General features: G+C 46.2%; 1 protein-coding gene across 5 annotated transcripts in view; it reads right to left on the minus strand.

Annotated features, from left to right (window-relative positions):
• LOC107221027 (teneurin-a) overlaps positions 1-27,273 on the minus strand; it is a 504,979-nt gene that overhangs the window by 356,091 nt on the left and 121,615 nt on the right. The window contains exon 1 of one of the 5 annotated variants that reach the window (XM_046742592.1): positions 14,929-14,956. The exons of the other annotated variants lie outside the window; for them this stretch is intronic. The gene's annotated coding sequence lies outside the window, so the exon portion shown is untranslated. Of the gene's footprint in view, positions 1-14,928; positions 14,957-27,273 lie in introns of those variants that run through there. 5 annotated transcript variants of the gene reach the window in all.

Consider the following 27,273-nt stretch of genomic DNA (forward strand, 5'->3'; position numbering starts at 1 on the left):
CCCAATTAAGATCCAATCCTTGGCCCCCGATCCCGCCCCCGCCCCTCTCAAGGAGTTATCCGCCCGTTCCGCGTGGATTCGCAAAGTCCATAAACGTCTCTTTGATTTATTGGCACACTCCACCGGGCGACAGATGCCCTCGTTAATAATCGAAATTAACCCCCGCGCCGCGACGCTCGGATTTAAGACAAACTAATCGGCCGGACGAGAGAGAGAGAGAGAGAGAGAGAGAGAAAGACGGATAGCCTCGTTACTTCAAACGTACAATGACGGACGTCCACGTTTCTCGAAGAATATTTACTCCGGGAGTTAAGTAAGGAACGTAGAATCGTGCGAAGAGAAGCCAAAAGGGAAGGGAGAGGTGAAAAAAAATCAGGGGACGGGGGGCAAAGAAAATGTTGAAGAAATTTTATATCATCCGGGTCACCACCGTTACGACTAAAGTTTCATCAGCACCGCTGCGCGAGCCGGTTGCTGTATAACTTTGTTTGAAATTTGTGAGAGTGGATGAAAATTGATGGCGGAAAAACTTTTGCCGATTTTATTGTCTTTATACAGCTACGACCCGCTCGGCGGCATGGCAGACTCCTAAACCCTGCGGCCACTTCTGTCCTTTTGTTCTAGTAATTTTTGTTTTTTTTCAACTCTGTGTTTAGGGGGTTGAAAATCGAGAACGAGAAGCAGCAGCTCTTCGCCACGTGCACCGTACGCGAGTATAACCAGGTATGGGAAAGATAAGTTTCTCCGAAGGCAGCAGTCGCTTTCGAGTAAATATCAGCGCTACCCTCCTTCGAGGGCGAATTAACCGACTGCTGCAACACGTAATGGACTTAACGTGAAAATACTACGGCTTGTTTCGCCAACTTCGGAAATTACCTTCAAAGTGAACTCCACCCCCGTCGTAGGAAGCCTGCACTTTTCTCCCCTCGCATCGTTTCCGTCTTCGGGATCGAAGATCGATTCGCGTGTGCAAAGCGCGTTTTTTCATTTCGTCGAAACAAGTGCGGAGTTTGTGGAATTTTCTCGACCCCCTTGCGAGACGCTCGTTTCGATCGTTGCAGTCCCAGCTGGTGGAATATTCCAAGAGAATATTCCGCTTCGCGGCGGAACGAAACTGCGGTTATTTACCCCGGGGTATCCAGTTGCGGTGTGTCTCGTCCTTCGAGCGTGCACATAGCTATACACGAGTAAAGACATTGCAGAACTTTAATCAAGGCACGAAGCGTGAGTGAGAATCTGAAATTGCGTCACTTTGACGATCCGTGCTAGATAAGAAGGGAGGACGATGACTCGAACCAAACTGCACTGGATGCCTGTGGATATAATTCTGAAGAGAATTTGATTTCAAATTGCCATTTGAGACCAGTTCCTCATCCCCTTCGTCCCCCGTCGCTTCTCGCGCCTCGAGACGTTCTCGGCTCGAATTTACCGCATTTCTCTCTCTCTCTCTCTCTCTCTCTCTCTCTCTCGGCAGAGTTGTGCAACTGCGGCAGTAGTCGACGCAACCTGAGGTACCGAGGACGAAAATTCCACATAGGTATCCGACAGTGGGTGTAGAGAGAATTTTGCCAAGCGTGTAATGCCCTGAATGTTGACTCTGATACAGGCAAAAGAGACTAGTTTCGTTCCGTCATAAAGGCGAACTCGTACACAACGTGCCTAACGTGAAACATAAACTCTGCTCGCTTCTACAGCGAATCACACGGACTGATTCACCGGTGAAAAGAATTCACAACGTGTAAGGGGCAAATGATGAAAACGAAACCTCCGCCCTGTTCCAGTTCTCTTTCACAATCGGTAACGATTGTGCAAAATGAGAGGAGATTTCCACCTACTCACGTGTTCTCCTTCGACATTACGGAGTAATTGAAAATAGACGAGACGCGTGTCGTGTGACCGATATGGAAATAGGCGGCGTGCGGATACCTGTTTTTCACAAAGTCGAGGCCAAGATTCTGGCTCCAACTTTTTCCCTTTCACCTCCTTTTGTACAACGGTTCTGACGGATACAAATTGACCCGCGGGTCCAACGTCCGGGTAATTGGTCGGCCGTGTCACGCTGTTCAAGAACGTAACGAACCCAGGGGACACCCTCTAACAAGCCACCATCGTCCCCTTACGCCTTGTCGCCGGCGGTTATGGGGTCGTATTTATATTTTATGCAACGGAGATCCGAAATTGACGCCTGACTCGAATCCGCCTCGTTCTTATTTCGCCCTATCCCCATGCAGACCGGTGTGTTCCTTGACTCGACGAAGTATCGCGACCGATTTCCCGCCCTATTTATCTCGCAACCGCGGTAGATCATCCTCGGCGGTATCTCGGACCCTTCGGATTTCGCAGACAAGGGATGAAGAATCTTTCGTCCTTTCACCCCGCTTCCGGGTCAGCGACCACCGCCAGATGGCCGACGACCATTATCACCCGGCGTCAAAGAGATTAAGAGGAAAAGAAGAAGCACAAATGTCGGTGCCAGTGAGCTTTTGCCGGAAACGGAAATGCAGCGATTTGGAAGAATCGTCAAGTGAGGTCGACTCGAGGCTCCTTTTCGAGTAAAGTGGAAGCCTCGTCGAGGGTCAGGTTGAATTTGGCGTTCGATACTCGGCGACCCTCTCAAGGTCAGATAAAAGGAATTAACCTAGACGGAGAAGTGTCGGTGCGAAGTGTAATTACAGAGTCGGGTAGGCGCTGCCAGCTACCAGCTACCACCCACACTACAGGTGAACTCAAAATTGTTGAAAGTAATTAGTCGCTGTAGTCGGTTATAAAGCACCGTATAATTAGTAAGAGGGCGTTGAATTTAGACCCGTTCCCACCGAATTAAATACCAACACGAAAACACATGTCGCTTGTGCCCCAGTCCCGCCAACCAACCAAGTAACGAACCAACCAACCAACCCTGGACTGGCTCTCATCACGCCTCGCCGAGTAACGCGCAAACATCTTACCCAGCTTGTTTTGGACCAAAGCCGTAGCCCACTTGATATAATATAACACCCAAGTTAGCACTCTACAACTCCTCCGAGTTCGTTCTGCCCCTGGAGTGTATATACGCTGCTAATTAATTGGTCTAAACAACCAGCTGCGAGAGCAGCGCCTAGACAGAAAAATCAGAGTAACCGAATGACCTTTCCAAAAATCACAAATCACAACCGAGACACGCTGCGATTCTTTCTCCAGCGAATCGTCCCCAATTCTATCACTAGCCATCTAAATTCCCGACATCACTCTTCGAAGCAAGAGAGAGAGAGAGAGAGAGAGAGGGATGGATGGAGCATGATATCGGGGAAGGCCTTGGCTCGGGATAACTCGGCGAGACTAAGCCTTAAATCGCAACCCTTCGCAGAACCGCAACATCCACTTCTACGCGCCATTAGCTGCGGCTGCTGTTTAATTGTATCCCCAAACCCTGCTGAGACTCTCTTTCCCATATCACGGTACCAACTTCAAACCGCGCCCCTTTCCACGCCTGGTCGAGTTCACCCAAAACGACACAACTATGCAGACGATCGGATTCCGCCTGTGGTTGTGCGGAACCTTACCGATAGATACAGATGCAAACGTGGCTGCCTTCGCACAGTCCTGCAATTGGCCAGTGCCAGCCACTTCGATATCCGTTCACCGATTGCAAACCTATTTCCACACTCTGTTCACAAAGCTCATGGAGTTTGTCAGGATTACGGTGGTTTCAAAATTCGTACGTAATCCAATGTCAAAACGCGGAAATTCCTCCGGCAGCCTTTTCACATCCTCCTTTCTAACCCTAAAATATTTACAGGGACCTATGGAAAGCACGCTTGAAATAATGGAAGACCAGGACCAAGGTCGACCCTTCCAAGTTGAGACGACGTATCCTGACGTTGAACGGTCGCCTTTTCTCACCCCGACTGTCTTCATTTTTTCGCCCACGTAGTTCCAGCTCGACGTCAACGCAGACATGGAATGCCCACCGGCCATTGCCGGTGAAGTTGACCAGCTTGGCGATGGGACAGACGGACGTGCAGGCGACCAGCTCTCTCTCTCTCTCTCCGAGGCTAGGCGTATCCCAGGCGCGAGATAAACTTTACTTAGGAAAAGTTTCAAATTGATGATCGGCCGGGCGCTCGCCGCCCTCCGGTTTCGTCCTGTAAGTAAACTATTGCGGTAACAAGCCCTGGGGTTGCGGCAGCAAAGCTATCCAAACAACGACACACTGCTTCGGTGGGTGTTTGTACTTTTTCGACCGCTTCACCCTCTCCTCTCCTCTCCCAACTTTTTGCTTTCATCTTTGCACCCTCGTTTCGTTTCGTTATCCCCATCCCCCGTCTTGGGACAGCGAGAGCAGTTTACCTTTGGGGTTCGAAATTCTGACTTTGAGCGACGATAAACTTTGCATATTTAATTCCTAGAACCTCCCCGTCGCGAAAACACGCTCAAATAACTCTCGACGTTTCCCCAATCAATCCATCGACTCGCCTGATCCTGACGATAACGCGAAAACTCATCCACACCTGAATTCTTCGACCGATCGCAACGTCGGATAAAGAATCAAAGCCACGTGCCAGCGAAGTCTTCTTTGATAGCTACCCGTTCTCGAGTTCCTCTTCACCATCGCTCCTCGCCCCCAAAAGTTACCCCCAAGCAGAGAGACACCCTCGGTCCACGACACGCCCACCACGAAGAAGCTCCTCTTGATTGTGATTGAAACAAAATGTGTCAGAATGGCCATGACTAACGATCTACACCGTGATTATTTATGAACTTGGGCTATATTGTGCGTCCGCCGTGATAGTACCTGTGCCATCACGTCCACCTGATGGTAGAATATTGTGCCTGGACTTGGCCGTACCTTGGATGGGGTCAGTATCGATTTTGCGTGTCGCTTGGCTACAGCCCTGTCAAGCGGTGGACACTGTTGTATTATTAACTACTTTCTCTCGAGAACATCATTCGAGTCTCCGAGATTAATTCGTCCGCGTGTAGAATGGCAGTGTCAAAACAGTGACGGGAACCGGAACGACGTCTGTTTCGCTCCAGTCGATGAAATTAACGTTTGCTTTTATTCTTTTCGTTTTTTTTTTTTTTTGTTACCTCCTGTCTCGATGTTTCGTTGCTTTATTAATGCCTCAAGTGCTAATACTCTCCTCCTCCTCCTCCTCCTCCTCCGGCTGTCGAACGTTATGGCAGGCTCGATAATTACAGGTTTTCCTGGGTATGAGTGTAATTAGGTGGCTGGTTTTATTCTAAAGTGAGGAGAACGTAAGGCGGAATGAAAAAAAAATAAAAAATATATAATTCCAACGTTCTTTTCGTACCATTACGGTTATACGTTACTGTCGCGGGACCTCGTGCTTTCTTAAATAACATCAATTACCTTAACTCGCCTGGTGGTGATATTAATATTCGCCCTACCTGCTCGATCGAAATGAAAAAATATTATACACTATCCTCGCGCTGCTGTGAAGCCTTGCCGCGTAAATTTCCGATGACTTCACCCGATCCGGAACGTCGGCAATTTATTACATTGCTTTAGTAATGAGCTTTGTCCAACGAACGACGACGCGCGGGAAGCTAATTACCGGAATTAGCTAGTCGACCGGATAATGAATAATCGAATAAATTCCGAGGTTATAAATACTGGTGAACTTGAAGGGGGGAGAAAAATTTCTCCATAAATTCAATTTCGTTGAAACCTTGATCGGACACCGTCGCGGAAAAACATTTCCTTTCTTCTCTTATTCGCATTATTTCTTGGCACGACCTTTGCCCCTGGTTTCTCTCCGTTCATTTTTGATAGTCGTATCAGGTTTCTCAAACGAGAAGCAAAGTCCTTAAGATCTTTGGCCGGATAGGAGGAATAGGAGGAGGAGGAGGAGGCACGTACACCGAGATATAAAAGTGCTAAAATAAAGATCTGACGCGGCTAACAGGAGGAGCCCGGAGGAAATTTAATCTGACCTAACCTCGGCGCGCCTTCCTTCGACCTTTCGACCCTCGTTGTCTAGAGAGAACGGTTTAGCTGTAAGCAAAATCTTCGTTGGATTAGACTCGCTGGCTTAACGAAACGGAGGCTCAAAGCGGCATCGCCAAATCGTGTCTCAAGGTCACCGTAGAGAGAACTTTCTAAATACCATCATCAGCAGTAGCAGCAGCTAAAACGTACACGGCTTCGAAGTTCGGAATTAAGGATAAGAGAAATTTTGACGACTCGGGAGTTTCTCGCCGGGCTCCTTCTACTGCAGGATGTAGATTAAAGATCCTCCTCGAGGGATCTTTTGTTCTCTCCCGATGTACCTCGAACGTTCCACCTTTACCCCAGTTTCCACCTCGTCTCGCCCTTCAACTACTTCCGGCCAGCTATTTTCCACAAAGCTTTGTCACCGTGCCTACCACTCGAGCTTAAATTTAGGAGCAATGCAGGACCCTTTTGTATTCATGTCTCATCTGGGAACGATCCTTACACACAACGTTCAAAAGCTCCCAAGCGCTTCAAGGTGTTGCATAGCGCGTACCATTTTATCGCCGAAGTAATTCGTTTCCGGTTATACGGCTGCACCGCCTTTCCGGCAATTCCCCCGACTATCCGAGAAAATATGTACCTCAATCGAATATTCATCGCAGGTATAGGGAAAAAGTGTGACCGCGATCAGCGGAATTTCTATTTTCCGGTGAACGAGTATTCTTTTCACAGTGACACACGGCCCGATTCCATTTCGATGAATCAGACATGAGGATAATCGAATTTCAGACTGATATACGCCTGATGTGTACACGGGTTGAAAAAGGAAACAAGAGAGCGAGTCATCTGCTCCAAGTCAGGGACCAGTCAAGGCGGCTCCGAGCAGCGGGATTTAATTTGTCAGTTAACAGAATTGGGTTATAATTCAATATTGGCCTGCAATGTTGTACCTATCTCGAGTCACCGACCCGCCCGGGTACACGACAGGCTCCATTGAGCAACCGGGCGAGATGTCTCCTCGCGTCCCATTCAGCGGCACACACACACAATCAGGCAAACACGCGGAGAGTCAGGGATCGGCAGCAGCAGCAGCAGCAAGCAAGCAAGCATGCAGCCAAGAGGAGGTTCGAGCAGACAGTAGACGGCCCTCAACCGAGCCAGTATTGACAAACATCTTCATTAGCCTCTGTTGCCTCTGCAGTGTTGGAGACAGAAGCGAAGCTCTCCAGGGTGGATCCGAGATGAGAGCCAGAGCCGGATGATTGACCCATCGTCCAGCCCATGACCGCCTGTCCAAAGCTGTTCACCAGCCGGGATCAATGCGGGGGAAATTAGGAAGTCGACCAAGAACCGACTCCGTCTTTTCCAAGCATCGGGTTAAAACCCCGGGCTCTTACTTCGTGCGAAGGAGGAGAACGAGACGCGGAGATGAATCTGCTCCAGTGGCACGGATTACGCGGAAGGATTTGAACGCAGTCTCGGGTCGTATTCGGGGGTGGGTTAATCAGTTATTCCAACTTGTCCCGTCGTTGAACTTCGCTTTGGATGCCCGCCTGCTCCTCGGCGTAAATAATTAAATTTTAATCTTCACTGGACGCCGTTTAAGCCCCGACTCAAACGACAGTCTCAGCCCGGTTTCCCGGGGGGGAGGAACAAGGCGAAACCCGAGAGTCCGCGCATTCGACCTTGCCTTCGACTCGGCGTATAAAAAATTCAAAGAAAATTAATTGGGAATCGGATCGAAGGAGGCCGACTTCGAAGACGTTCGTCGACACTCGTAAGACACTCGCTACATGGCGATAGACACGTCACTGCAGGGTGTCGAACTACGGCGTTGGGTCAGAGATGGATGCGGGTCCCGCGAAAAGAGGGAAAATAAAAAGAGGGAGAGAGGGTGAGAGGGAGAGAGGGGGAGACCTTTCGCGGATCGTTGGAGGAAAGGTTTAAGCGCGGTGACATCGCGCGGCCGAAAGGAGAGGAGGTTTGCGGACTCGTACAAAGCTCCCTCGCTCTCTCGTAGATCCCTCGGTCGTTCCATCCCTCGCTTTTCCTCCCCCTTTAGCCCGATCTCTCTGTGTGCTTAAAAGACAAAGCGTAATGGACTACTCTTGGGACGGGGCACGGTAGATGTGCCGGGGCTTCCCAGAGGCTGTAGAAACGAACGGGAAGACCAGCCCGCAAGTCGGATAACAGGCGGCCGATCCATCGGCACGTAGATTACATGCAGGACTCGCGCGTGGAAAGCACGAAGCTTTCCGGATCGATTATTATTTGCCGGAGAACGCGGTGCTGGATGGCTAAAGTGTCGTTACAGGTCGTCGGGAAATTTTATTCAGGACGCGTTGGGCGAGGGTTCGCATTGAAATTATCGCAAATATCCGACGATGAAAGAGAGAAGGAAGGAAAATAGGGCGTTCAATTATAATCGAACCCTGTATATTTTATGTCTTTGTTTAGCGGTAAAGAGACTCCGAGGTAAGGGTTGTTTCATTATCGACAGACAGGAGCATGAAATTTTATCGCGTTAGCGTATATAGGGAGAAAATTAAAACCACTTTAACAACTTTCTTACAACTGGGGCAAAGCTTTACATGGATGTATATCTTCTTGCGTTTAGTTTTATTCTGTAGACGACGAGAATTCTTGATTTTCGATCTCACCTACACCTCCAACTGTCGCCTATCCTGGACTCACACTCAGAAACAGACTTTCCTCTCCTGCTAAACTTTTACCTCTTCCTTATTTTCCTTTTTATTTGCCGTTACTACTTTGGATAAAGTTAGCGTGTAACTGCAATGTCTGGCTAAGCAGACATAGTAGACGATACGAGACTAGTTTTAGAAACAGTCTATAACCACGCTCTCTTACCGCGCTATAAATATATTTGAGGAAACCATTGGAAAGGAGAATTTCATTCCATTGGAATAAGATTCTAGAACTTCGAGTTACGAAATTCATTTCACGAATTTTTCACATTCAAAGCATCGGAGAACGCAATTGACATCCGTGCGAAAGAAAAATACGAAGAAAACGGTCCTTTCAAAGCTATGGAACAAAAATATCTGTTTCTCTGGAAAAACAACCGACGCAATCGTATGACGGATTAGAATTCGCGCGGGGTCGATCAAAAGCTGAGCATTGACGAGGCTGTGACGTCATAAGGGTGTCAGTCAGGCGTTTGCTGGGTGTAGCCGTTCTACTCCACAAACTCTCATCAAGCATGAAAACATCGAGGGGAGAGGACGTTGTTTACAAAGTAAAGTGTCGACGATGCGCTCCCTCTCGTCCCCCTTCGTCGTCCTTCACCCTTTCTGGCGTAACCCGGTCTCATGTGAGCGACCACCACCACCACCACCACCACCACCAGCACACCAATGTCTCCTATACAGCATAGTGAAGACAAGGAGATATTCTACCTAGAAAACGTTTCGCCGATATCCACGCGCCATGTACCAAGGAGAAGAGAAGTGCCACTAGTCGCTGCTTCGGGGGCTAAAAGCTCTCCGGTTACCCTTCGCACGTCCCGTCTTTCAGCAAGTAAATTTTACAAGAAAAAGAATTCCGGATTTCATGATTAGATTTTCCTCGCCTTATTTTTGAGTCGAAATGCGCCCTTGGAATTCCCTTTCAATTATACCAACCGAGTTCAGTGTTTCAACGTCCCCCAACGACAACGACGACGACGATGAAAATAGGAAAAGTTTTAGCCACCGCGCGGTAATGGGGATGAAGCCATTCGAGGCTCTTCAAATAATTCAAATTGTGCACCTCGGTAACGTTTGGATCGGGGGCACACAAATCTCTCAGACTTGGACTGTTCAGCGGTTCCTAATCAACAACCTCGACCAAAATAAAGATGACCGCTTCTCGGTGGGTGCTTTACTTTTGCAACATATACGCACAACGGGATGATTTTGTCTGCAACCAGTCTCTCCGGAGTGTAACTGCCGCGGGACTCGAGCAGCCTGCAAGCACAGTGCCGAGTGCAGCCAGCTGGCGATAAACCCGAGCCTAAGCGGAGTCCGCCATTACGAGTAATTGCCTGCAAATGACGGATCGCGTCGTCGAGTCGAGCCAATCAAGCAAAGCTTGTTTCCACTGTACGTCGGCCAGACCAGTAAGCCAGGAGCACCGTCGTCTGTTGTCTAATTGTACCGTGGAATCAACACTGCTACTTAAAGCTAGGTAGATGGAAGCCAGAACTTTGCCTGACGTGTATAACGTAACTTTGAGCTTTCGGTGTTGAGCAACATCCGCATCCGACGGGTTGCGGTTGTGCAATATAGTCGAGAACATTTTGCCGCGATTGTAAATTATGGCGATAATTTTTGCGGAGAAGAGGGAAGGAAGGGATTTCGAGAGATAAAAATTATTTTCACCGTCGGAGAACGACACCGGCTAGCTTCCGTCTGGCTGGCAGACGGTTGGATTAAACTGGATTGCTCAAGACGAACGAGCTTCCCCCTTCTTTCCTTTGGTCACATATTTTCCAACGATTAACGTCTCCGCCAAAAGAAGCTTAGCTTGGTCACCGTTCGGTAATTTATACCCTCCCGGCATCGTAGAGGCTGGCTCTATTCAACGGTGAGCAAAAACTGAGCAGGAGCTGATGAACCGATAAAGAGAGAACGAATAAAGAAAAAAAAATGACGAATAAATTGCCATGTTTATCAGCGAGTCGTTCTGGAAAAAATAGCGAATATATATATATCATCCCCGCAAAGCTTTAGAAATTAAGAGATCACCGTCTGAGGGTGAAACGGAAGTAATCCACTGCAAGCTGTAGCCGGAAGCTTTTTCATTTCGATGAATCGATACCCTTCCAATTATTCATGCAAATTAATTTATCTCGTCGAAAGTAGTCCGCCGGTTAATTGTAAAATAAATTAAGCCAGGCGTCTGGAGCTCTACATATAGGGGTTGGAAAATAGACGGTCGGAAGGACGGGAGGGTTGGGGAGGGTAGGGGAGGGTGAGAGCGAAGGAGGATCGGCAGTGATTTTATGCACGAGGTGTAGTAGGATGTAGAATACGTGGATCGGGGCATATTGCAAACTACTTATACAACACAAGCTCGCCCCGACACACCCACGCACAGGGCGAAGTAGAAGCCTGGCTTAGGAGATCGCGAGTGTGTGTGTGTGTGCGCGCGTGTGTGAAGGTCTGGAGAGTGTTACAGTTTCGTACAGCTTAAAGTTTTCTCCTCGTACCCATGTACGTATCATATCCGTGTTCCGGAAGAGATTACAACGTCCTATGCATACCGTAACAGCAACGTCTCACAGCCGAAACTATAACACCGATCTAGCCTTAAATCGACGCCGAGCCGAAAAATATCGGCGTGACGCGAGTATGGAGGGCGAATAAAGCCCGCCAAGCCCGGCTTTACGGTTGTTCCGCACGATTGTAAAGCTCCGAGCCGCTACGGCCGCAGTAGTAGGAACTAGATGCGGTCAGCCAAAGTCCAGAGTCAGACAATGGACGTGCAAGCTCGAGCCGCCGCCGCCGCCGCCGCGCTATTCGCGCTGCAAAGCACTCCCGCTGGTCTCATCCGTCCCGTTCCCGATCCGACATACAAAATTCACGGTCCAGCGCAGCATACCCGCCCACCAGATACTCCCTGCCTTTGCGAATCCGCCGTGTGGGTTGCCTATTACGCTTGATTATTTTATCGGGGCTTGCGGAACGAGTTTGAGGCCTTGCCCGAAACTCCGGTTCGCGAGGCCCGTTGTCTACCAAATTCGATTATCGATTATCTCTCTATTTGTTTATTATTTTAAGGAGGTTTTGTCGACCCTTCTTTCGGCGGAGTTCACTTCTCGTCTTTCGAATCCGAAGGTTTAAAGGAGAAATACTGGATTTCTCTTAGGTGATGATGGGAATATGAAACGATAAAAAAAAAAAAATGTATCAGTCACTAAATTCTGTTGTATCAAATTTTTCAATTAGGAAAGTCAAAGCATACAGGGTCCAATAAAAATATAGAGAATCGGCGACGTTGATATTCTCATTCGTTAAGACGATTTCATACTTTGGCTTTCTGTACGTCGACTTTTTTACATTTGAAATTTTCTATCCTTCGATTTTCTGTGTACGATAAAACCTTGCGAGCTAAATTTTCGCGTTTTTAAAAATTCTTCGCCGCTGCCCTTCTATATTCTTATCTTTCCACATTTTTAATCCCACCCCTTTTTTCCCTAAATGATACGCTAAATTTCTGCTACAAACGTAACGCAATCAGTGTATAATTTTTAAGTAGTACTTTTGGAAGCTGTATTGAACAACGAAAAAATACACGAAAGGATATGGAAACACTGCTGAAGAATTACTTTTAAAAAGAATCGAAGAAAAAAGAACTACGGCTCAAAAATGGATCATAGCATGAACATTGAGCCGACTTCTTTGCTGTACCGAAGAGTTTTTCCGTCCACCGTTCACTGTCCAGTTAACCACGTTGCCGGAAAATGATCAGTTGCGTGTAGGTAAGATTAAATTTTGGTACAGGTAGGTATAATTGATAACCCTTGGCGTGCATGCCGTGAGGAAAAGCCCTGCGTCATTGAGCCGGAGTAGCCTAGCTCGAATAGAATACTGGGATAGCATCACAATTTCTCGATCCAGTGATCCAGTGATCCACCGATCCGCGGATAAGACGATGGAACGACGGGACGATAGAAGGGTATCCTTTTACGGTGAATCGGCACCATCTATCAGGTCGGGTCGACATGATTGGCGCTTAGGGTGGAGGTTCGTAGCCGGGCTTAAAACAAGATGCCCTGATTGAATGGAGGCTGATACATCAGTGCAGGCGAGAGGGGTTCGCGTTAAAGGAGTATATATAAAAATAAAAAGAAAAGAAAAAACAAAGAAGGAAAAAAGGGCGCGCAGAGGAAAAAATTTATATATTTCGTAAAATCGAACAAAAAAAAAAGAAAAGAAAACTACGACGATACAGGGGCGGAATATCAAATGACGAGAAAAATCGTGGCAGAGAAGCGGGAAATAATAAAAAAAAATAAACGAAATTTAAAAAACAAAACAGACAAAAAAAAATGTGGAGGAAAACACCGAGGCTTAAAAAATGAATAAGCGCGATAATGCGGAACGAGCAGATCTGCAGGAAATAATTCCTCTCTCCTACCGTCGTCGGCATGACGCAAACGTAAAATGTAACAGAGATGAAAACCATCCCGTTGCATGGCTGCTCGCGATGAAACGACGAACCACTCAACTTGATTAACTTTCAACAAAAATTGATTCGGTTGTGAATTTTTATTTATTTATTTTTTTTTTGCCCCATCCTCAGCCACATGTTATCGTACACGTCTTTTGTTCGCTGAAATTTTTCCATCGCGTTTATATACCTACACCGTTGATGAAATGAAAATCCTCCCATCCGTCCGTTGTTGCCACTCACCAGCGATTCAATTATAAGTGTAACAAATGATTTCAACAAAGACATTGAAACTCGAAAATATGCTATACGAGAGCCAAACACGCGTTGTATGAAAAAACCATTCGCATTCGCTGCGCAGTGACAGGGAATCGAACGTTTATCCCATGCAGGAAGGCATATCAAAGCTCGCGGTTCTGAAGGGCACGCGTCATTGTCCCGCAGGAAGCGAAAAAGGAGAGAGAAGCGTTTATTCGCCCCGGGACAAGTCCCCTCGGGTGGAATAAAGACAGGCGTACAAACGTAAAATGTGTATGGGTGTAGAATACGGTAAAACCGAAAACGAAATCAAAACCAACGTTGGAAAAGATATCGAAGGAAGACGGATAAGGATAGATAAAAATAAATGGAACAAAAATGGGCGACGAGTAAATAAGGATTAAAAAAAGGGGGAGGGGGGGATAAACAGTAAATAAATAAGAGAGAGGGAGAGAGTGGGAGAAAAGGGGCAGTAATTGTCACTTGATCCCAGGGCTTGCGGCGATATATCATTTACAGACAATTACCCAGAGAGGCTTTTGCCTTGCGGCGATTCAAGCTCGCCGAGCTTCCGAGCAGAGCTCCGGCCGGCTTTCCCCTTGCATCGATGCACCTTCTAAACCAGGATTGCCTCGGCGAAGGCAATCCAATTGCTCCTCTTCCGCCTTCGTGTTTTCCATCAACTCCTTTTCCTCCTTTCGCCATCTCTTTCTTCATCTGTATCTCAGACTTCCAATACGCTTTCACGCTTTCTCACCTTACACCTTATGCACTTCGCTGTTCAGTTTACCGAATATTACACCCTGACTTATAACCCTTCACGGACGGTATTTTCAGATCCTAGTACGCGATGCTTACCGCGATTCAGCGCCTCGGTTTCCGATCTTTTTTTTCTTCCTTTACACAGTTTAGATTCGACGACGTGCGAACGTTTTCCCATATGCCGATAAACTGCAGGCATTAAGATTGCTCAAAATTTTCTTCAATTGCTTTCGAATCAAGTATACTCAAATGTTCCTCAATTTCAAGCTCTTAATATCAACGCTCGAATTCTTTATCCGATATCCGTGCGTTACTCTTCGGAAACAATATTCTACGATAAATATAACTGAGCCAAGTATCGACGTATATCCCGCTACCGCTGGAATACAGAATAATCATAACTCATACACCTGTCTGCAGGTGAAATGGTATGGTTTCTGTCTGGAATATACCGACGCGACTGAAATCGATTAGAAACTGTTGTGATGTTTGCGCAGCGACGTTTCCCGGGTATACATATACAATTGTGCGAAAGCTCACGTAGTGCAGATATCTTCTTGGAAGTGTGCAAACACGACGAGTAATAAAACCATGAGGATCGTTTGACATGTACGAGCGTTATTCAGCGCGGCCTCGTACCGATCAGTCCGAACCATGGCTCATATGTATAAGAAATGAGTGCAAATATCGTAACAGCGCAAATCTAGGGTATAAATCAGGTTCTCGGACAGTTTGTGAGATCGACAAAAAAATTGCATGATAGGTTTGAAGGCAAATTAAGACTCGTTAAATCTCACCGAAAAAATGCTCCCTTCTCGAATGGAATCGGGTTGAAAGTTTACCTGAAATCAGATAAAAAAAAGAGAAATTAAAAAATTGGACCGATCGCAGGCAATGCGCTAGTAAAAAATGTGACAAACACGAAGGATCGAGGTTAACGACGTGCATGGCTGGCAGGGACTCGCAGTCCTGCTGCAGTCGATATCCCCCGGGGAAATGATTTGGGTAAAATCTACTCTGTGCCCCGGAGACGCAAAACACGCGTATTACACAAGCGGAGTGAAATTACCTACCGGTTTACCAAACACCGCAGATTAATTGGGTGTCCGCGATGGGTCTGCAGGATGGTGGTCGAGGCGCCACGGGGTTGATTCCTATTAGAGCCTATCACGGCTATCGCGAAGCTTTCTACAATGGCCACGCGTGAGAAACGGCGGTGCTGTTATACTAAATCACGTTGGTAGTAATGACGCCCACTGATTGGACGATTTAGATCACCGTTTAGATTGCAAAATCCTGGAGGCTAGACCGTCCCGTTCCTGCAGGGTAATTAGGATCGCATTGGCTTCGCTTCAACCACCCTTCACTGTTTCCGGGATGATCTGGCCTCGTCACGTCACGGGTTGAATCGCAGCTTTCCAGCCTCCGACGTTAAGGTCGAACTCGACGTTTCTTGCCGTATGTTTTATCGACGCCAGCGGCGATCGTCGCTCGGATACACCGAGCAGTGAATAAATGACAAACAACAAGAAAAAAAGAAAAAGGAAAGGAAAGAGAGAAAGAACGACGAAACAAAGCTGCAGGAAAATGGACTCTAATTTGGCGAAAGCGCAATTTGTTGCCTGACATTTTTTTTCATCCAGTCTCCGCCTCCTCGTCTCTCCTCGTCTCTCCTCGTCTCCCAGAGTTATGTAACAGATTTCTGCAGGGGGTGACCTGCCGTCGACCGACGGTTTTACAAGTATATACGAGAGGGGGGAGGGGGAAGACTAACGAATACGAAACAAACGATCGTAAGAGTATCCGCTTTTTCAAACTCAACACTACCGACAAATTTCGCCGTTTTTACAGGTAGGTATATACCGTATACGCATACACCCTTAACGGCCGACTGTTTGGTATAATATACAGGAGGTGTATAAATTTTCGCGGAAACTACTTGACGTGTCCTGCGTACATATGCCTAATAAGCGCGCAATATTCATAAGGCCTCGCGGGGGTCTTAGCTGCGTTATACGTACATACATAGTGCGCGTATATATTTGAGGAGACCTGCACCGGAAGTACCGGATACCAATTAATTATTTCGAGTCAGGAGCAGACGCGGTGCGGGAAGATAACTAATATTATTCACCTCCTTCTTACATTTTATCGCCTATCAAGTCCTGATTTCGGCAAATTTTACCCCACGTCAGAAACCATTCGAAACATAGCTGATTAATCGGTGAAGGTTTTTCGTTGCCCGCGACTTCGCCCGTTATTTACGTACAATCATCCCAAAATTGCTTGCTCAGTTCTCATCCGCCCGTTCGTGTGAACAATTTAGCTAAATTTTGCAAGTTCTTCACCAACTTTCAGTTTCCTTTCATTCTACTGATACAATCCTTTACCGATAAATGATACTTTTGGAAAATCTAAGGATTTTAGACCGACTACGAAAGAGAGAGAGAAAAAAAGAAACAATCAAATGATTGATTAAAAATGGAATAAAAGTAACGAAAAGAAGTCTGCGAACGATACAATAAATGATTTGAAAAAAAAAAAAAATAAAAAACACGAGCCTGCTGCGAAATCGCAAGTAAATTGGCGAGATTTTCCTCGGTCGAAACACAACTCGTGCGAACTGTGCCTGCGCAACATCTCGGGGAACATTATGAATCGGGTGGATCTTGAAACAAGCTGCAGAGCTGTGGCTCGCCATAAATCGTATCTTTGTTTCTGTTTGCGGTCCTCGTTCCGAAGGGATGAGGTTTCAAAGGTGAGAGGGGATGAGGAAGAGGGAACGGGAAGGTCTCAGAACTCGCGGCTATTCGAAGCGACCATCCATATATCAAGGATGCTATGTAGCGGGTGAATTATGTCCTTCGGGTTGCCGAGCCGATCCCTCGTGCAAAACTATTGGCGCACAGTTTTCTATATCGTCTTCTTTTTATTTTCCAAAGATAAAAATACAAATTCCTCAGCGTTTACACAGTTGCAGACTTGCGACATACACGCGGCTTCTGAACACAAATATATACAACGCGCAAAGTCTGCGCAAACTAGGATCCGGGACTTTCTCGAGGAATAAATCAGCGGTGTATAAATTCTAAACTCAAACCCGTATGGACGTCGTCTTTTCAATACCGCGAGAGAGGCGGTTTTGCAAATACCCGTGCAAATATTTATTTATGGGTTCATTACGAAATAAGGCAACCGCAATGTCTCTGGTATTTGTAGGTACACGTCACGAAAGAAACAAGGCAGTTCGATCAATATTTTTAAATTAAACTCTGATCAAATTCATTCGTCGACACTCGCAATGAAATTATTACAATCTCTCCTTGCGCCATTTATTCCATATTAAATATTTGTAAAAATTTGCCAGAAATACAAGTTTTCTGTTTGACATAAGAATGTCCGTTTCTGACGCGAAAATCTATTTCTTATACTCATGGGTAATAAGGTATCTTTCCGCATCCAATTCAATTGTTACTAGTTCCCCGTTATCAGCTTTAACAAATCGGAATAAATCCCCCTTAATTGTCAAATTTTTACAAGCGAAATATGCCTGATTGTGTAATACAGACGACTTAAACTTCATCTTGCGACGTGACAACATTTCTCTGAATCCAACTGTAAAGGCGACACGCAATAAGCGCGATGCATATATGCCCGAGAGATTCCTTAGCTCAGGTTGCATAATCCCCCGCAATTGACCCGGGGTCAAAGGTCGTCGTGTACAACCGTGTCGTCAACTCCATCCCCTATTCTCGCCCCGCGATGTTGGATACCTAGCGTAAATGTAGGTGACGCTGCAGATCGGTAGCAGAGAGAGAGAGAGAGAGAGAGAGAGAGAGAGAAAGAGAGATAGAAATAAAGGCGACGCCGCGTCTACGTACACAAGTTTACACTGAAAACGCGTCTGTCCCACACTCCTGTAGGTGTGCAACGTGCACCAAGGCAATGTGGATCGGTTCCCGGTGAAACTTTCGAGGACAGATTGGTCTGTTGTTCTCCTAACCGGAGTTTGTCCCGTAGCTTCAACTATACCCGGAAGTAGGAAACTACGCGAGGCGACGTACCGGCGGGCTGCCGATGATGCTTTTCCAACGTATGCGTGTATAGGTATGCTGTATACGTACGTAGGTACAATGGGTACGTATATTATAGAAGGGAACGTTTGCCAGAGGAGTTTGCTGTAACTAACGTGGAACAACTGATCTTCCTGATCCATTTTACGCGCATTACCTACACGTACTGTATTTCGCCCGAAATTCGCACGATAAATTTGGCCCTGTTTAAAATTCGCGAACAATTCGTACCCGCGATCTGCGGCAGAAGCTCGAGTCGAGTGTTTATTTATTTTTTTTTTTTCTTCAATCGGTAAAAATATTCTAATATCGAGCAAAAGTCACAGTTCCCCGAAATTTTTATAACAGTATATAAATTATGCGAGACGTGCTGCGATGGATCGTAAGATGAAGTTTAAAAAAATTAACCACAATTCTCCATAACCGCGTAAATTATTCCTTCAGAGAATAACAAAAATTCATACTCGGGCAATATTTTATATACCCCCCCCAAAAAAAAAAAAAAAAAAAAGCAATAAAATTGCCGGAGGTAAAGGAGCGATTTTTACCTCGATTTTTCTTCTTCGTTTCGGTTGGATTATGACGTTGGATGAAATTTCCCGGGGCATCGATCGACGCACGAGGACGAAGGATTCGATACGTATTATTCGCTGGCGTATCTGGTAATTCGCAAGATACCGGAGGGCGTATAAACAGTAGATCGATTGATTGAATAAATTGGAATATGGCAACGTGGCAGTGAAGCACAGTGTGTGTTCTGTAGGTGCACACACACACACACACACTCATATATCGAGATATCGGACGGTGTTGAACCGTCGCGTATGAAATCCATGAACAAGTACACGTATAACTCCGTATATTCGTGTCAGTACGTCACGTGCTCGCACACATCTATTCACAGGCCGTATCCACTTAGGGAAATTGTCCATTTCAAGGGAGAGTACATCCACTTCGTTAATTGGACACACTGGCTGGAATAAATTATCGTCCGTAGGTATAATAACGAGAGAATGTTCTCGCACGTTATTATACCCATAGAATAGCTCGACGAACGTCGCCTCGTCGTCGTCGTCGTCGTCATCTCGTTTCGCTCGGTGAGAGCGAGTCTCGTGTTTAGGAGGCGTGAAAAAAAGTTAACAACAACCGTAATATTTAGCAAATCGATTTTATTAATTTTTTCAATAAAATTGTTTCACCGATTCGTTATTCAAACTTATTCGCGAGCAGTCCAAGCGTCGCGATATCAATTCTGCAATTGAAACAATTATTTATTAAAACACCGACATATAAACGTACGGATTTTATTTTCTACTTAAATACAACAAATCACTCACGGGCACGGATTATCGAATCAAACGTACGTAGAATTTATACGAGCTCGAAATTCTTGCGAAACCAAAGGCGCGACTGCACCGCGATTTTCGCATCATATTCACGTGGGAACGGTGATAAGGTACGACGGGGGTGGAATGGCATTCGGGGATTCCGGGGCGCGATCTGAGGGGGTGGCGTCGCTATTCCACCCCGGTGCATCGATAGCGCGCGTTGCACGGCCCAGTTCTCGCCTGCACCGCGTTGCACCGACTCGATGCACCGCCAACAGCTACGACTCCCCGAGATTTATGGGATAACGTCATCGCTACTTCCGCGCCAGTCGTGCTATTTCACTCGATGGATCCAAAGTCGGAAATTCAGAGCCACCCTCTCGTGGTACTCTTTCCTCTTTCCTCTTTCCTCTTTCAGAACGTGCATTCCTACCTTTGCGAATGCCGCATGTGCACCGTATTCGGACTTATGAGAAGACCGGCTTACCTTAACGTCCAAACATCAGCCGGATTTCACTCGGGGCTTTTCAATATGTACGTTACATACATCACATTTTTTACATCGCGTCGAGCAAGTCTAATCCAACTTATTTGCCGATCGTTTGGATTGAATTGAATAAAGTAATAGACTGATTAATGCATGATACAGTGTCTTGTTTTTTTTTTTAATATGAATTTTTGAATTAGCTTAATTGGAAGGTGAGCAAATTAATATACGGATAATAAATTGGTATTTATCAATAATGCTAATGATGTCTGTCTTTATAGATTTGAGATACTGTCGAATTGAGCAAATGAGCATACTTATATAAATTTGTTGGCCATACGAAGTTTCCTAGAATGATTGGATTGAGTCAATAATCGTTATAATTAGACATTCCGCGAGTATGGTAATAATTGGTGACATAAAAATTACTAGTACCATCACTCGTAAAGTCAGTAAAATTTATAATTGGATAGAATATCGTTTTTTTTTTTTTTAAATTCACCCGCAAGTTATATTACCCAGTTCTGATAGAAAAAACTCAGGAAAAAATATGAGAGCCTTACTATACGACACTCTGTATTAACATTTTGAATTAAAAACAACACGTTGAGCTGGAGAAATAATCATAATTTCGGGTTAAAATTTTAGGCTAAAATTATTCGAAGAACGTTAAAAATATTATAACGAAACTAGGTATACGTATACGGTGTAAGAAATTAGAGCGCAGCAAAAGTTAATTTAAACGGAGCAGCTCGAGTATCGCGGCAACTCTAAAGACTAGGTTTGTCCTTAGGGATCGTGAAGGTGTGGTAGCCGGGGTGTTAAAATGCGAGGCGACGATAAGCATTTCCTAATCCGCATATCTCTCCGAGAGCTTAGCCGGCCCCGCAACGTTCCACGGAGAAAAGCTAGTGTCCCGTTTATCTGCGGATAGGCGTATAGGTAAAGAAGACGTACGTAGATAGACGTAGTCGTGGTGGTCCCGTTGGATGTTGAAATGCGCAGGACGTCCCGACGCCCCCCGGAGAGCTTCAACCTACGGGAAGAGGAGGAGGAATGCCGCGTCACCTCCGACGAACATTACCTACCCTCCCTCCTTTTCCCGCCCCGATATCTCGAGCTCGGCTGCTGCATCGGGCACAATATGCACAGACGTCTACGACAAGGAGGAGGCATGTGGACGCCAAAGAAACGAGAAGATTCGCCGTAAATTGCGGATGAGATAAGTAAGCCGAGCGCACTTGAACGATCCACTAGATTCACAAAATACGCAACCTTTTTATTGCAGTCGTCTGCACCAGACGATTGGGAGATTGCTCGAGCAGTAGAATTTTCAACATATTTCACATTGTTATTAATCGGTGATTCACGAAACAAAAGACTCGTGATCGTTGACCATTTGAGGTGAGACAGTTTTGATGCAAAATATTTTGCAATTTTAGTTTATAACTGGTCAGTTTTCCGCCTTTTACTTACCCCGGCGGTTTGTTCGAACGCAAGTAACGTATCGCTACGGACAGCGGAGAGTTCAGGAAAAGTGGGAAAAATGCAAAATTTATCCGGTAGAGTAACGGCGGTAAATGAGGATCCCAGCAGATGAGAATTTGACGCGAACTGAGAACGGAGAAGAAGCTTCCTCATCCCCCGTCGAGACACAGAGTGGCATCTTGCTTCTTCTTCTTCTTCTTCTTCCTCTTCTCTTTGGACCCTGAATTTTTCATCTAATTCCGGAGGCCGGGCGCGCGTTTCGCGTCAATTTTCCTTCGGATTAAATATTTGTGCGAGCCGGAGGGCGAGCAAGCGAACGAACGAATGGTTCTCGTGACTGCTGTTGCTGGACGGTTGCGAAAAAGTTGCGCGAGAAATGCGGAAGAGGAGAAGAAAGAAGAAGACGAAAAAAAAAAAAAAAATAAAGAACGAGTAAAATCCCTCCAGGCGTCGAAGGTAGAGGTGGGAGGAGTCCATCCGATCGTCAATACCCACCGCGACGAAAGGCTATTAGACTTCTAGGGAAAAATTGTAACCCGGTCTTTGTCGTGCCGAATGTAATCGAATGCCGGTGGCAAATGTACGTGAAGAAGGTTGACGGAACCAGTCGGGAGGAAATTTGGTGAGAAAATAATTTGCGCGAGGTTTTTCGGTAACGTATACGTACACGTGTAATAGAACGTGAAATAGTTGAAGAAAAGAAAAAAAAAAAAGAAACGATACGAAGAGTTTCAAAAGTTCCTTATCGCAAAAGTCGTGACAAATTCACGACGTTATACAGACCAGACGTAAAACGGCTGAAAATGATGATGTGATTTGAAATGAATAAAAAAAAAAAAAAAAAGTGAGCCTGAGTTCTGTAACTCGTTAATTGCGAGCGGTAATCAAGCTTGGAGGAAGACTCGCGCGAGATTTTCAAGTTTAAACATCACCTCCGCTCGTTTTCCGCCTAGAAAGGTCGGCGAGTTGGCGAACGAGTGAGAAGGAGAAGCCCGAGCCCATTCAACTCCGGAATAGAAATATAAATATTCAATTCTCAGGCTGCTGCTCTGTCACGGCACGTAGAGAATCATCCCTCGTCCCTCATCCCTCATCCCTCATCCCTCGTGAAGCAGCCAGTCGTCCGGCTGTTTCGTATCTGTCTACTTTCCACGGGTGTATTATAATGCGTGCTTGCGAAACGTGATGTACTCCGTGGGTGCAGGTATAACGTACACAATGTGCAGTAAAAGTCGTAAAATGACATATCCACCAGCCCGAGAGGAAAAGTTGCGTTTATCCCCATAGGGAGAATTTTTGCACGCCTTCTCGCGTCACTTTTTTTCCGAAAGTTGAGTCTTCGGTTCCAACCGTATTCGCGAAAGCGAGCGATCGCTTCGCTCGATAATTCGATGATCCGCGAGCTTTCAGGTGTAAGAAATACATCGAATTACGATTTAGGGTTGAAAATTTGACAAAATTTCGCAAATAAGAGTGAAAAATGTGAAAATAAAAAGTCGTATCTCGGGGTTCCTTCCTTTTCAAGATACTAGCTGGTGGATCCTTCGAGTAAGAGGCTTGGCGCTGCATTCCGAAGGGTTCAGACTCGGAGTGAACTTGTTACTCGAAAGCGACGTCTCTCTTACATCGTCGACGAGGCATATAATTTTATCGACACGGATACGACACGTATCGTCGGCTGGCATCCAAACAGCTCTAATATCCCGTATGCACACGCATTTTCCACGGATGTAACGAGGTCCTCTGGAGAAGATCTTGAACTACAGTGGGTACTGTTGAATTGCAGATTTAGCACCCGATTTTAAAATCCCACCCACCTCGTCGACCTGTCGTTTGATATTCATCCGTTACCTGGAACACGCCCTTAAACCGGACTCAACCGGCGGTCCTTTTTCACTCGGAACCTTCGCCACCTTTCTTGATCCCTCGTCCTCCACCTGCTTTCTTTCTCTCTTCTCCTTTTTCCAACCACGTCACGACTGAGACTCGGCAGATTGTGCGTATATACATACATATGTATACTCTGCTTGTAAGGAATTCAGAATCTCATTTCTTCCGTCATCCTGATCTCCTTCGTCCTGAGTATATAAGGTGTCTTTAATCCGGTAAAAAGTCGTCGAAAGAAGCCAACGGACATCGCAAAACCAATGATTGAAACTGTGAAACTTGAATTCTTTGAGTTCAGTGTCTAAAACGATCTTTGCTTAATTCAGAGAGACCAATGAGTGGCTGGAAAGTACATTAAATAGAGTACAGTTGTTGGTACGAATTAATGCTGCGGTTGGATGTACAAGAATCTCGCTCTCTCTCTCTCTCTCTATTTCAACTTATCTAAAACGCCAGCCAATTTCACATTCGAGAACGGAAGTGCAAAAGCTTGTATAAAAACAGGATTGGATAGAAAATTCGTATCCTGAAACACGATGCCTCGAAGTGAAGCTAAGCTTGCTGTTCGTTGCTTGTCTCATTTTAGGGTTGATTAAGACAAGCACAAGCCGCCACAGAGCGACGTTACAGCGTCGTGTATGCGGGGGCCGATCCTTTGGGAAATAGGAGGTGAACCCTTAGCGGTGATTACGTCACGTGCTTAATCCAACCTCGCTGGAAATATCTCGAATGTAGGCAAGGCCGCATTCGAGTTAGCGGGTAGAAATGCACGGACGCTGTGAATTAGTCATCATCATGGACGAGCGTATGCACCGAAATTCTGCGATCCGGTGATCCGCGAAAATACTTGACCTGGTATGCGACCCACTTGCCCTTCCCACACCGGAACCAAGCTTGGCCTTCGACGTCTCCGTCGCTGGTGGTATGGATGTGTTATTGTACTCGGCATCCGCAACCCGTTCCCTGATCCCACGTTGCCAATCTCCGTTTCCAATATCTCCGATCCGAGCGGAATACATTCGCCGCAATTTTAACTCAGCTATTCTCCTCGATCCGTTATACCGAGCTCAGAATGAAAACCGCCGTTCCTTTTCGACCCGAAATCGTATAATGACAACGCCGCATACGAGACTCGGGTTATTCTTCTTTTTCTTCGTCTTCTTCGCGGAGGTGGAACCAAGTCTCTACTTCAAGTTCAGAAACTTTTATGGACTGTTTCTCAATCCGCCGATAATATAACCAGTCCGAGAAGTCGTGGTGTCCTCATTCCGATACCATTGATATACGGCTGCAAGGATCGCGGGATTTTTACTCGTTTCACCAATTCGTAGATGCGAAATATCGATCCACTTTCCACTAACGCTACGAGGGAGAGAGAGAGAGAGAGAGAGAGGAACGGTTTTACACCCCTCGGTTTACTCTCTCTCTCTCTCTCTCTCTCGCAGCGTCTTGATCTCACAGTTCTCCGCGAACTAAGTTTCATCTGTCTGTTGACGGGGACAGACACCCCAGGTTACCGGCCCGAGGAACTCGAGACCCGGGCCAATAATGCCGGGACTCACGCAGAGTCGTGGGAAACAATATAACCCGAGTGTAATTAATTTCGCAACAAATGTAGACAATTAATTTAAAGTTGGGCATCCGCGAAGAGCGACGAGGACGACGAGGACTTGAAACCCGGGGATGGCACGGCAGGGCTGAGTTTCGGTGAGAATCAGGTCAAGCGAATTGCAGGTCAGCTTCTGTCCCGGAAATCCATGAACCAAGGACCTCGGCGGAGCGCGGCTCTTACACTCGATTACATTTCGCGGCTTGGCTACAATTCACCGACGAACGACTCGCGTTAGAGCGACCACGTTTTTCAAAACCCTTTCCCGTACAATCGAAACGCGTTGAATAAACTCAGGAGGTAAAATTTCTCAAGGACGCAGCGAAGTCAGCAGATCTCCGCGGATCGATTGATCGCGAACTTGGACGAATCATCGGACCTTTACCGTCAAGTAAATTCACCTTGTTTCCGTCCTGCAGACATCTCCTAGCGGAATACCGGGAATGGACCCTCGTGGAATCTAATCAGGGACTTGGATCATTTAATTGTACTCCAACGAGCACCCTACTCCACAGGCTGTCACTAGTCTTGTTAGGATTACGTCTCCCGGTTCCACGGCATAGCAACGCCGGTCGACTAGTTTGTCGAAAAATTTCAAGTGCGAACACCGTCGTTGCCGAGGCGGTGTAATTGTGAGATCTGGAGGAGATGACGGGGGAGGAGGTCGTTTTAATATCATTCGAGAGCAGCCGAGACGCTTGAGAAAGAGTATCAAAGGCAGTTCAAACCGAGCCTCTTTATCCCCGAGAGTAATTCTCTTTTCATTTCTCTTCGTATTGTGTTCACTTTGTATTTCAATTTGACGAAGAAAATTGTTTTATGAATGGTTGACAAATTTTCAGTAGATATCGCTGTCGGAAAATATCGCGTTTTAGCGAAACTCCGATATTCGAACTGCGAAATTCGCCATCTTGTGTTGTACGCGATTCCGTGTACATAACGTTGCAATTATCAACGTAACATGCCGAAGTTTATCTAATGAGGCAACTCGTTACCGCCTAAAGCATTCGAGTTGAATATACGCTCGCAATCATCCACGGTGAAAATTCACAACCTCCAGCCGTTAATCTCGCGTCGGATTGTGAGCCGGATTCATTTCTCGGCTTAGAGATAACCGGGTTTGAATATTCCGATCACGAACCAAGAGCGAAAGAGATGAGTCCGGTCCGATATCGGAATTGTTTTATACAGAAAATTAGGGTGAGGCAAATCGCTTCGGTTCCTCAGCAGCTAAAGCATCGAAAGAATTCGAAGAGAGAATTCTGGGTACTCGATAAACAGGGTCCAAAGTTCGAAGCGAAGATATCGCAAGCACGGCAAAGCGGATACACCGCATTCTTGGCCGTTCGAAACTATTTTCGGTCCGCAGTTTGATCCGGATGAGAGTACAAAGAAAAGCAGAAAATGAAGTAAGAAAAAAACACGTCACGGATAATATAATAAAGTTGGAGAATTTACACGTTCACGGATTCATAGAATGAATAAATTTCCGATCACGCAACGTCATGACAGCCGCGTGAGAAATGCGCGAGATCCTCCCTCCCTCCCTGCTTCTTTCTTTTCCGTTTCTCGCAGCTGTCAGCAACTCTGGACCAAGAATTTCTCATACCGGTAACAGGACGAAGAACCGTGCCGTTCGCTCTTTGCCCGGTGGTACGAGGGCGCTGAATTACCAGGAGAAAGGGGGGGGAGGTGAAAAGAGGGTAGAGGTGAGTTTGAGAGAATGGTGGCGGAGCCGCGGTGAAAATTCAACTTTAATTTATGTCACGAGGTCGAAGCTCGACCACTGACCATCGACCCATGGAATACATTAACCTCTTGTCGCGCCAAATGCTTTCAGACCCAAAGTCAAACTCTAAACTCATTTCCCGTAAAGCAACCCCCCGGACCACTCTCAACTTCCGTCGACCACGCCGCGTCCATTCCACCGATTTCAACCAGCGGCGCCTGGAACGTCGAAGGATTTCCGGACGCTGGAATTGACTCAACTTTTACTACTCAAGGTATAAGACGACGATGCCGGACCGGATCTTTGATGCAGCTCCGCTCATCCCCCCAGCTATGGCAAGTACCTACTCTCTGAGCACTTTGGTTTTTCTCATGTCAAGAAAGCGAGGCTATGCCTCTCTGTGTGTCTCTCTCTATATATCCGTCCTCTGATGTCTCCGAATAGCGGGACCTTCGATGCTTTCCGCGTTTCATCTCGTCTTGAAAAATAATAATACAATTCCAAGATTTTTCCCTCGAATCTATGCATTTATTTGCAAAGT

This window comes from Neodiprion lecontei, chromosome 6 (genome assembly GCF_021901455.1).
Source record: "Neodiprion lecontei isolate iyNeoLeco1 chromosome 6, iyNeoLeco1.1, whole genome shotgun sequence".
Classification (NCBI taxonomy): Eukaryota; Metazoa; Arthropoda; class Insecta; order Hymenoptera; family Diprionidae; genus Neodiprion; species Neodiprion lecontei.